We start from the raw sequence: 13,442 nt of genomic DNA, 5'->3' as shown, positions 1-13,442 counted from the left end.
TTTGGTCTTCAATAACTAGTTGATATTGTTCCTTTAAATATGGATTGTCCGTGACTTCTTTTACCATTGATGAATGGAAATTTGCTCTCCATTCTCCTCAACATAATTGTATTATATCTGTAGAGTGTAGATGGAATATACAGGGTGTCCCAAAAAACATGGGAATTCAGTGACGAATTCGATATCGTCTTTTCAAATAATTCTTTGATTTAGTATCGTGATACCTACTGAGAAAGTTGTAATCTGTAAGAGTTTCGTCTGCTATGTTCACATTTTGTTTGTTTATGTTTTGACTGCACACGGTTGTACTTAGTAAAACAAGAAAATTGCAGTATTACAAACAGAGTAAACTTGTCCGTCTTCACTGTTCATCTTGCGGGGACATTATAGACACATCTTTTCAGTCTTTTACCCTTTCCATAAAATAAATTCTAGCAGACCTAATAAAATTATGGCTGTTGAAATTAGGTATTACAATGCTAATTCATAACAAAGACGATATCGAATTCGTCACTGAATTCCCATGTTTTTTGGGACACCCTGTACATTGCCGGCATAGCATCATATATGATCATCAATAATGCAAGAAAATACAAAGATATTTACCTAAACGTCTGTACAGTGAACAGTAGGGGGGGGGGGGAGGTAAGGCCGCATGAGCCCTGCAAAGTGGTTTCTGAGCCACTAAATTTGAATAATTGACAACATTACAAAATCGAGCCTCACATTCTTGACTAATATAATCACTATTTCTACTATATTTATTTTATTACTTATTGTTTACTTTCATAGAGAAAGAAATATTTTAAATGTTGTTAGAAAATGTCATCATGTGTGAAATTTTATAAAATCCTCCACAATTGAGAAAGTCGGAGATTTGTCTGCAAACTAACTAAATTCTACAAAATGGTGAACATTCGTAACATATTGTAAATAATTCAAGTGAATGATTTATAAATTTGTTCTACAAAAAAATAGATAGGCTTATATACGTTTCAAAATATACTTACACTTTGACTAAACAGATGCTCTCAATGTCGTCTTTTAAATTTTTCGCGGATTTTTTGTTTAAATTTAAAAAATGTCTGATATATCCAGGCCTATTTTTTAACTCTGCCGGTCCATAACAGTCATGAACAGATCAGCTGTTTCGACGTTTATTGGTTATAGAGAGACAAACCAAATATATATATTTACCCACAAAAGAATAGACGGTGGAAACGACGTAAAAGTTCAAAATATAACGATTTAAAGGTGATTAAGTCTTTTGCTCTGAATATATCTTTTAATTGCTTAATTATTAATTTGACAACAACATAAACACGTTTACTGTAGCAAGGATTTGAGAATAAAAATCAAAAAAACAGTACAGGGTGTCCCAATAAACATGGGAATTCAGTGACGAATATCGTCTTTTTAAATAATTCTTTGATTTAGTATAGTGATACCTACTGAGAAAGCTGTAATCTTTCAGAGTTTCGTCTGCTATGTTCACATTTTGTTTGTTTATGTTTTGACTGCATACGGTTGTCCTTAGTAAAACAAGAAAATTACAGTATACAAACAGAGTAAACTTGTCAGTCTTCACTGTTCATCTTGCGGAGACATTATAGACACATCTTTACAGTCTTTTACCCTTTTCATTAAATAAACTCTAGCAGACATAATAATATTATGGCTTTTGAAATTAGGTATTACTATGCTAATTCATAACAAAGACGATATCGAATTAACCACTGAATTCTTATGTTTTTTGGGACACCCTGTATAATCCATGGCAGTCGTCACTGAGGTATAATCCTTTGTGTGTAACCCTGTTTATAGATTCCGGTTTGCTTATCGAAAGTACCCAGAAACCTTTTCGTTATTAGTCTTACACCAATACCATTAATAGAACAGGGGATGAAAGACTTTTATTATTATAGAAAACATTTTAAACTTTTTTTACTGGAAATTTCGCTTTTTTAAACTTGTAATGTGTAATGGTTTTATGATGAAAAAGTTCTTCATTTACTTACGTGCACATCAGGGTGTTTATGCTCTATGAGCATGAAGTTGTTGCTTTTAAATGGTTTGGTAAATAATTTAACCAATTTTGCATCCAAATAAATGCATTTTTTCTTATATTATGCTCACCAATTTTGACGTACTATTTTTGTTTAACATATATTCAAAATATATAACTTTGTAAATCTAGAAATCAAACTTAATCTCCATCTTTTATATATCTTTGTAATAAATGCCTTACTCCAATAGTTCTTTAAGTATATATCAATCCAGATACTATCTCCATATTCTTAAGTCTGTATCAATCCAGATACAACTCTCTCAAATTCTATACTCTCTCTCTACATATGGCCGTAATAAAACAGAGTTCATATTAAACTAACTATATTTGAGTATAATATACAGATAAAGATTAAACTGACCGATAACATGGTCAGGTGATTATAACATATCATATACACAGGTAGGTTTAGAATTCCAAGATATGGTGATTATTACTATATTATTACATCTTGATCTCCATCTTATATATACCTTGATCTTCATCTTATATATACCTTGATCTTCATCTTATGTATACCTTGATCTCCATCTTATATATATCTTGATCTCCATCTTATGTATATCTTGATCTCCATCTTATGTATATCTTGATCTCCATCTTATATACATCTTGATCTCCATCTTATATATACCTTGATCTTCATCTTATATATACCTTGATCTCCATCTTATAAATATCTTGATCTCCATCTTATATATATCTTGATCTCCATCTTATATATACCTTGATCTCCATCTTATATACATCTTGATCTCCATATTATATATATCTTGATCTCCATATTATATATACCTTGATCTTCATCTTATATATACCTTGATCTTCATCTTATTCATACCTTGATCTCCATCTTATATATACCTTGATCTCCATCTTATATATATCTTGATCTCCATCTTATATATACCTTGATCTTCATCTTATATATAAGTTGATCACCATCTTATATATATCTTTATCTCCATCTTATATATACCTTGATCTCCAACTTATATATACCTTGATCTCCATCTTATATATACCTTGATCTCCATCTTATATATACCTTGATCTCCATCTTATATATACCTTGATCTCCATCGTATATATATCTTAATCTCCATCTTATATATATCTTAATCTCCATCTTTTATATACCTTGATCTTCATCTTATATATACCTTGATCTCCATCTTATATACACCTTGATCTCCATCTTATGAATATCTTGATCTCCATCTTATATATATCTTGATCTCCATCTTATTTATATCTTGATCTCCATCTTATGCAGACATATTATATTTCCTTTACGATACCCTGTGGGACAGTGGGGTCATACATTAATAATTTTTATTTGTTAACATAACAACATTTTTCCATATCTTTTTTTCAAAAATGTCTTGTCAATAGTCTTGTCTGTTATATTTTATTAAATTTATAAATATGAATAAGTTTGTAATTTATATCCCATCTATGTATAAATTTGGCTTGTCTGTTTGGGTGTCTGTTTGTTTGTTTGTATCCAATAAACGTCAAAACGGCTGAACCGATCGGGCCCAAATTTTTTTTGTGGGACATCTAGTGACCCCAGGGAAGGTTTATGAATGATTGAAATTTTGAATATTTGTCTCCATCAAAATTCGATCTTCATTAAGTTTTTTAAAATTTTGAAAATCCACGAATTTTTTTGTGAAAATCCGCGAATTATTTTTGTTTTGCTTTACGATGTATACAAAGAGAACATGTTCACAATCAATTTAGAAGATGGGCGCGAAGCGCCCTCTAAGGCTAGTATTTTTAAATTATTATAATTTTTGAAGAAAATGAATATTTAATGTTAAATATTAATAGTTTTACAAATACATCAAAGACTCTATAGATCAGGCAACAGATTGAAAATACAAAAAATTGTCATAAGAGAAAAAATGCGTCACAAGAAGACTTAATGCAAAAGACAGAAAATGCTTCACAAAAGAAGACCAAATAAGTTTTGACAGACCAAATGCAACACAAAGAACACTGCAGATTTCAGAGCAACATTTAACAGCTAAACTTCCTATTAGAAAAAGTAGTGTTTTTATCTTCTACTTTAGAATTCTATAGGTTGTCCTTATAGTCTTAGACTATTGTGATTAGCTTAATGCGATGATATATATATATATCTGCACATAAATTGTAACTATGTATAAAAACTTAACATGTAAGATATTCTTGTAAATACATATTAGTTTGTTGAGACTCTGCTTCGATTACGATATTAGAAGTAATTTAGTCCTTGTTAAAACATACGAGCTGACATCATGCCTTGATATTTGATTGATCGATTAAGAGCTTGTTTGATAGCTACGCTTGTATTCCTGTGTGACATTCATAGCTGATGAGATTGTGTCCGGTGGTTTGTCATTGATCGACTAAGAGCTTGTTTGATAGCTACTCTTGTGTCCCTGTGTGACATTAATAGCTGATGAGATTGTGTCCAGTGGTTTGTCATTGATCGACTAAGAGCTTGTTTGATAGCTACTCTTGTGTCCCTGTGTGACATTCAGAGCCGATGAGATTGTGTCCAGTGGTTTGGCATTAATCAACTTATAACTTGTTTGATAGCTTTGCTTGTGTTCCCTGATGACTTTCAGAGCTGATGATATCATGGCCATTTGTTTGGCATTGATCAACTTAGAGCTTGCAGTTTGATAGCTTTGCTTGTGTTCCCTGATGACATTCAGAGCTGATGATATCATGGCCATTTGTTTGGCATTGATTAACTTGGAGCTTGTTTGTTAGCTTTGCTTGTGTTCCCTAATGACATTCAGAGCCGATGATATCATAGCCATTTGTTTGGCATTGATAAACTTAGAGCTTGTTTGTTAGCTTTGCTTGTGTTCCCTGATGACATTCAGAGCCGATGATATCATGGTCATTGGTTGGCATTGATTGATTAATAGCTTGTTGATAGCTATGCTTGTGTCCGTATTGACATTCAGGGTCGATAAGATCGTGTACATTGTTTGACATTGATAGCTGCAGAGTTTGTGTCCTGGTTTACACTTATAGTTAATGGGTTGTACCTGGATTGATACAGTTCAAGACAAAGTTTTAAGAGTACGACATTTACTACAAGTTTACAAAGATATACGGTTGAGAAAATTAGAGTTTGTGGCAAAGACTAATTAGTTTGTTGGTTTCAATATATTTACTTTTTACATTTAATATATTTGTACTTTCGAGATTTTATCTAAAATATTAATTTTTTAATTATTTCTTTTAAATTTGGTTTCTATTTGATGTTTTTCATTAAGTTTACAGAATCATTAGTTATTGATAGTTTTTAATGTGAAAAACAACAATTACAGAAATTACTTTGTATTTTTTACTTATAGAAATTATTTGAAAATATTTAATGAAAATATATAAAAATGCAGCCAGCTGGAAATCTGTTGTTGAAATTTTAAGTGGTTTTTTATTTAAAGAGAGGCTGTCCCAATTCACAACATTACCCTTGAAACCTTAGATTGATCAAGAATTTGGATTTTAAAACTATTTAGTTTGAAGGAAAAAATTTACTTTTGCAGAGAAATCCCAAATATTACAAAAACACGGGTCGCATACTCAACATGTCTAACCAAAAACTCTATAATAGTCTTTTCAAGGTAATATAAGCCTATAATCATTAAGCCTAGACCCTAGTTCTGTCTCAAGAGAACCCAATTTGAGAGGATGAAAAACTAAAATCAAACCTAATCATTAAACTTCTATCAGTTTCGTAAGGAATTATAAACTATGGGAGATAATCTCAGAATTAGTAAAGAATGGATGCGAAGTAAAAGAAACATTTATAAACTCTAAGAATTATGAATGAATTCATTATTCAAAAAGTTGATTATATAAAAATATATAATTTCTTATAATGGGAAAACATTCTTTAAATAAATAAATTGATTAAATGATTGTTTGATTTGAAAAAATCGGGTTTCCAATCTCAGAATACATTAAATATAATGGCATTTGACAACTTTTCTTTAAAAGACTTTTTTGCAAAGAAATTGCGTCTATATAATAAACTCTTATTTTCTAATCTCTATATCTGTAGTCAATGCCTTTCTCCATAGTAATCTTTTAGACTGTATCAATCCAGGTACCACGTTTTATTAGAAACTCACGGTTCCAGGAATACTTTACTACCAATGTCAATCCGGACACAACTTGGTCTGAATTGATACTCGTTCCCTTTGCTGTACATGCATTTCATGTACCGGGCCGACTTTAACCAGCCAGAGCAAGCTGTATAGTCATTTCATGTACCGAGCCAACTTTAACCAGCCAGAGCAAGCTGTATAATCATTGCATGTATCAGGCCGACTTTAACCAACCAGAGCAAGGAGTACAATGGACATAAAGACTATTTATGAGTAAACGGAGCACTTCGCCAAATGTATTAGCCTGACTAGCGCTGATTACACTGCAAAAAGTGCATATTGATTTCAGCCGTGCAATTAACATGATGTGCAATCTATCGCATTTTTTGTGAGAAACTGCTCACACTCTTTTGTTCTACGCGTCCTGTGAGCCTAGGGTAACATGATCTTAACTCGGACTATAATCATGTGAGTTATTTCGCACAGGTATGTTTGCAAGGTAGCCCTAACATCCTGTGCGAAATATATTTCTAGTAATTAACACTTTGTGCCTGAGGTTTAACATTCATCACATCTTGTGCGATGGCAGTCACATTGTGTGAGCTGACAGTCACATAAAAAATGCCGAAATCCCGCGCCCGCGCCCCGCCCCGCCTGCCAGTGCCAGTGGCACTCGGCAGCCTAGTAGAACAGGTAGTTTAGTAATTAGTTCACTTCTGACAGCTGACTTCAGTTCAGTGAAAACTTCTGTTATACCTCGGCAATTGTGAAGAAACAATCTCAAGAACTGACGAGAGTGAACCCAGACCAAAATATATTTTCAATAAATGTGGAACTAACATCTACTTTTTTACTCTACAGAGGTTTGGTCCATCAACATCCCCGAATTTTAAATCGCTCAACAATTATCAAGAGAACTGGCCGATCTCCACCACTGACATATAAAGAAGATAAAAACGAAGTTTTTTCAGTGAATGCGTTAGTTGTTAGTTGCTTTATTTCCTAACAAATATCACATTTGCGGGTAAAACAAGTTATCATCAATCATCATCAGCATGAATAAAAAGTGTTGTACTTGTAAAATAATACAGTGTTGCGATAATACCAAGACAATGGTTTAAATTTTAATTTATATCGAACTTTATAACAGGCTTTTAAACGACTTCTCTTTAATTACATGTATAACCTTGAAATTCAGAAAAAAAGCTTGTTAACAATAAAACTCGAATTAAAAAGTCGTCTCCATTATCTTGGATATTATCGCCTACCACTGCATCTCATTTTATATTATTTATTTGATTTTCAAATCACAATTTAATTATAGTTATATTTTAAATTAAATATCAAATGCATGGTATTTCATGTTATTAAGTATGGAGTATTTCAATGAATTTTTAGATTTACTGTATGTTATTTGAGCCCTGCCCTTGTGAGCTATCATTCACAGGAGCCAGGCCTCTGTGCGTGCCTACGCACAGGAGCAGGGCCCCTGTGCGGTATAACTCACATGCAGTCCTGGAGGTGAGAAAAACCGCACAAAATTACACAGCCCCCTCACTGTGTGTTCTCAGTAGCGCACACGGGCTGGACTGTGTGTGAGATTTACAATCAAGATGTGAGATACTTCGCACAGAATTTACTTTCCATCTCACATGAGATTAAATAACATTATGTGCGATAGATCGCAACGGTATGGGGNCACAATGAACTCAAACTGAGCCAGCTCTGTGTGCTAGTGCTGAAAGATAGTTTCTTCTGATTTCAAGTTCACAATATACTTCAAACTAGCAGCATCGGTAAAGACTAAAAAGGGGGGCCGGTACTTTAAAATATGTTCCCACTTCTTCATACACTTCACCAGCGAGGAGCTCCCCTTTCGCGCTGGAGTAGTGTCTCTCGTAAAGATTACACTTCCGCCCCCAACAACCCAGGAAACGTTCTGCTCCCTCTTGTTTCTGAGACAAAACCCCTGCAATGTTTAAAGACGACCAGTCCGTGGTAAGGATGAAAGGTTCATCTGAATCAAAATCTGGATAAGCTTGTATCCGCCCTGCTGAAAACTCCGCCTTCAACTCCAAGAAATCCTTCTCCATATCTTCAGTCCATACAAATTTCTCCGCCTTCTTAAGACTATTCATCCTGTTGGTCAAAGCTGAGTACCCAGGAATAAAACCTCTGTAATAACCCGTGAAACCCAGGAATGACGACATCTCCTTGCAACTGTTGGGACGTGGCCAGTTCTGTATATCTTTCACATATTGATCAAGCATCTGTACTCCACCCTGGCTCACTTTATGTCCTAAATATTCGGTTTCTGTCTGAAATATCTTGGTCTTCTTAGGTTGAATCTTGATCCCTGCCTTAGTGAGAGCCTCCAGGATGCTCTTCAGATGCTTCAATTCAGGTGGTCCCAGGTGTCCATGGAATACACCAGAATATCGTCTAGATAGGATAGCCAGGACTCCACAGGTAAGTGCGCCAGGGCCAGGTCCAACATCCGGCTGTAGACACTTCCAGTGTTTGACAGGCCAAAAGGCATTCTTATATAACGAAATGTACTGAAAGGACTAATAAAAGCTGTACAATCCCTGCTCCCCTCTTCTATCTGTATTGTGTGATACGCCCCACAGGCGTCTATTGAAGTGAAGATTTTTGCACCCTTCAACTTTTGCAGATTTTCCTGAATATTCGTCAGAGGATAAGTATCCTTGATTGTGACGTCATTGTGCTGCCTCAGGTCAGTTACCCATCTTGTCCTCCCATCCTTCTTCTTCACCGGAACTAGTGGCGATGCCCAGGAACTATTTGCAGGTTCTATAATCCCCTGTTGGATCCATTCATCCAATTGTTCTTTCAAATTTGCACGCTGATCAGGGTTCAATGGCCTCACCTTAGATCTCTTAGGCACTGCCCCTGGTTGTAATTCTATCCACAACTCCAATAAATCTGTCTTCCCATAATGATTAGGGTGTAGTGCTAACTTGGAAAAGTTCTCCAAGAAAAGTTTGATTGCTTCCTCCTTCAATTTTGCATCTCTATTCAGAATTTCGTTCTCATCTATCTTGAAACTGTCCTTGATAAACTTCCTTCTACTCTCTTCTGTTGGGAAATCTGACTCCTGCAGAGAATTGGCTGATTCTTGAGAATTACACACTTCCTCTTCATCTAAATCTGATACCGTACTTCCCCTTAATTCCTCTCACTTAAATTTCACATACGAGGTTTTACGGTCTTCCCTCTCAACCAAATTAACACTGTTCAGATGTATGAGAATATTCTTTTCCCATTCTCTTAGTTCAAGATTTTTATGACCGTTAGGTCTCAAACTACCCTTCACTTCTGGGTTAAAATCGTTAGATACTTCCCTAACTTTGTCTATAATATCTAACACTTCCGTTCTAACATTATCAACTTTCACTTCCGGTATCAATTTACACGAAACAAGGACATTTGGATTGAGCGAAATGTTTATTAAATGATTGTTATTCACATTCAAATCATTATTTTCTGCAATCATAGGAGCTGACGTCCGTCCATCATCTCAACTCCCTAGGGAAAAACCGCCTCTGGTACCAGTTTCTTCAGAACTTCCTGCATCACTGCCATGGATTTGGCCATATCCGCCATCTGTCCGCCTCCATATCCGCCATTCTCTCTCCTTCCTTGATTTCTACGTTCTCCTGGGCACTCCCGTGAAATATGACCCTCTTTCCCACAATTATAATACGAAATTGATGGTCGGGAAGTATCACTACGAGGGTTTCCCCCAGGTTTCTTGTGGGGTTTTTCTTCTTCCATTCTTCAAATTTCCTGCAGTCTCTTTTCTGATGACCAGTTTTCTTGCAGAAATAACACGTATCTCCATTATGTAGTGCATTTACGCCACCCTCAGCATCCAAATCTTCGGCATCAGACACATCCTCCACCAACCCTGGCATCTCACTCTTATCATAACCATAAGTACTATGTAAGCCTGCCATATCCTGTGCTGGGGCCCCTGGGGTCCATATTATAAGTCCTCAGGTTCACCAGTTAATGGTCCAAAACCGCTTTAATCTCCTGTTCATGTACAATCCTAAAAACATACTAGTCTTGAACTCCACTAGAGTCCTCTGGGCTGGGGGGTATGCTTGCATGAATAACCTGAGCTTGTCTGTATAATACTGCCTAGCATCCTCATTTCTTGCCTGCCTCCTCTGCAAGTATTCCATCTTTCTGCCCTCTTCATCCTTCTAATGAGTGAACTTCTTTAATAATTCTTGAAAGAATTCACCAATCTCGTAATTGTTGAAAGCTAATCCATCAGGTTTCAACAATACTATCTTGGACTGTGCTTTTCCCATTATACAGTCTAGCAGCATCCTTTTTATGGCATCGTTGGGAATTGTTTCACACTTAAATCTCGATAGATGTTTCTCTAACTCACCACACCAGTTGAACACCTTACTAGGGTTACCATCATATGTTGGGGCTCTACAGCTAAAATTCAACAGTCTCTTCTCATATTCAGCTTCGGCCCTGCTTAGATCTCCAAACGTCTGTTCATCTTCTCTTCATGCTGCCTTCTCCGCCTTCAGCCAGGACACATAAAACACTTGTGAATCCTCCGCCTTAGGGCATTCTAACATTTTGACTACTCTGCCAATAGGATCCGGTGTCTCCAGTGTCGCTGATTCTTGCCATGTCTGGGTGAATGATTTATCCTTATCTTTCTGCTTGATCTCCGCCAGTTGGGCTAGGAGCAGCTGGAACTGCTGCCTTATCTCCGCCATGCCATCTATCGCTGGGTGAGATGGTCCCTCCATCTCTACTTCCGATCCAGAATCGTAACTGGGTAGACTTGGGTATCCTTGAAAGGTAGCCACTGTATTTCCTGTAGCCCCACTTGATTCTCTCACAGGTAAATCCTCTCCTGTTAAAATTTCTCTGGCTAATCTGTTAAACCAGGTTTTCACTTTACTCTTTTTCCGGAATACTTTCGGATTCTTGGGCATCTAGATCTGGGTTCTAGGTTATCCCACCGCTGCCACCACTTTTGTAAGAAATCTAGATCCAAGATACTTCAACGATAACTATACTCAAAGTCTAATTAGACTTTCACTGACTCTATCTCTAGCCAAAACTCAAGGCTCTCTATCTTTAGCCAAAACTCAAGGCTCTGTATACGTCCGTGTTAATCGACAAATTGTATTGAACTGATTTATTTTATATACAGGTGAAATTAAACTGACTGTAATGGCCAGTCAGGGTCAACATGAAACATGATAAGATAGATAAACGAACATAGATAAATAAGATATTGCTAGCATGATTACATAATTCATTACATGTATATTAAACTTATTTATAAGTAAACAATTAACAATAAACAAATGTACTCTCCCAGACTGTACAAATACCTAGATTCCTATGTACTGTAAATATCTACAGTACACACCTTCGGTTCGGTAAACTTTACACACACTCTTTTGATTCAGACACACATTTCCGCCCCCTGTTTGTATCACAATAAGGAAATAGAGGGGTTTCCTCCCCCCCCCCTTGACCATTTTTGATAAATTATACATTAGGGTTAAGATATTTGGAAAATTCGATAAAATGAATTCCGAAAGTGTTTTTGTTACTTGAGCCAAATCAGCGTACTTTAATCATTATAGCAATAACCTATTTAATACCTATTAAGTTTTAGGATAATCAAGAATTGTGGAGTCCGTTAGTATTATAAAAATAACTTTGATAAATCTTGTAAACTACAGGCGAATGAAGTAGTAAATCCAGTTGCCTGACTTTAATAATTGTCTCAAAACATTTTTTAAAAGATGAATAATTTGTCCATTTGGCAGCTCATTTAATTTTTTTAAATAATCTTTTTTGCTTATTTCTTTTCTTGTGGTTTTTAACATCGATTTTGATGGTTATTATAACATTAGAACTGACCACCTAGACCTAAATATATTTTCAATAAAATGTGGAACTAACATCTACTTTTTTTTCTCTACAGAGGTTTGGTCCATAACTATAAACAAATTTTAATTCAAATTGAGAGTATTTCAATTATCCAATAAGATTGGACATGGTTGTATCGCACATATCCTTACACATATTTTCCCGCTATATTCATTTCTGAGAATTAATATGTACTTCACTAATTTTCGGAATGGTTTCGTATTACGTAATTTCGCGTAATTACGCCTTAATTACGCAAAACTAGACTTTCTTTCGTTTATGTAATTAGCAAGTAATTTCGCGTAATATTCCTACTTAAATGAAAAGAAAGTGTTACGCGTAACGTAATTACGACTGGAAACCCTTATGTCAACACTGACACAAGCTTGTAACTATCAATGCCAAACACGGGCATGATCTCATAGGCTTCAATGTCAACACCGACACAAGCTCGTAACTGTCAGTTCTCAATCTAGTTCTATATTTTAAAAGAGTGATTCAGGACGCTTCTAGTTTGCTAACCAAGAAGAATTACTCTTTCACCGTAATAAAATCAGAGTCTACTCCAACTGACGTGTATTTAGAAATCTATGTTACAGGTTAAGTTAATATACATATTTACAAGATTTGCACAGATATGTAATCATATTTAAGCAGATCACAATACAAAGCCAGTCAAATCGAATTGCAAGTTTTGCATAGTTAAGGATAAGCGCATTTAGATTTACAGACAATGAACAACGTAATTTATCTAGGAATGTTCAAATGTATAACAATGGGATTTGGTACTGTATTCATTACATATAGACTTTGCCAGTGCCACAAACTAAAATTTTCTAATAATAATATCTGTGAAATCTGATGGTGTAAACATTCGGGTTTCTAACTGGGATTATATATGATCTGACTTAATTCAGAGTTTGAAATATTAAAGGTCTACGACATTGGTTGCTATTGCTAATATATAGGGATTAGAAAATGTGACAAAAACTCAAATCCTTTAAACTAAAAGGGTGCCACTGCATTTAACTATTTATTTACTTGTCGATAAAAGCTTGTTAACAGTTTAAACTCAAATACAAAAGTCTCCTTCCTTCTGTTGGTAAAATCACCTTAAACCGTATTTACCATTAGTATTATTAATGATCTAAAAAAGTACGAATGGATATTATGTTTTAAATTTTAAAGTTAAAATTAGAAAGAAATTAAGTTTTTGTCACAAATTGGAATCCTGTGATATTTTAAACTTAGCTGAATTAATCTATTCGAATTCATAGTTTGCAAGGATATAGAGATTAGAAAATCTGAGT

This window comes from Eurytemora carolleeae, unplaced genomic scaffold (genome assembly GCF_000591075.1).
Source record: "Eurytemora carolleeae unplaced genomic scaffold, Eaff_2.0 scaffold964, whole genome shotgun sequence".
In the NCBI taxonomy this organism is placed as follows: Eukaryota; Metazoa; Arthropoda; class Copepoda; order Calanoida; family Temoridae; genus Eurytemora; species Eurytemora carolleeae.
The sequence above is the reverse complement of the archived record's forward strand: the minus strand, read 5'-3'. Positions refer to the sequence as shown.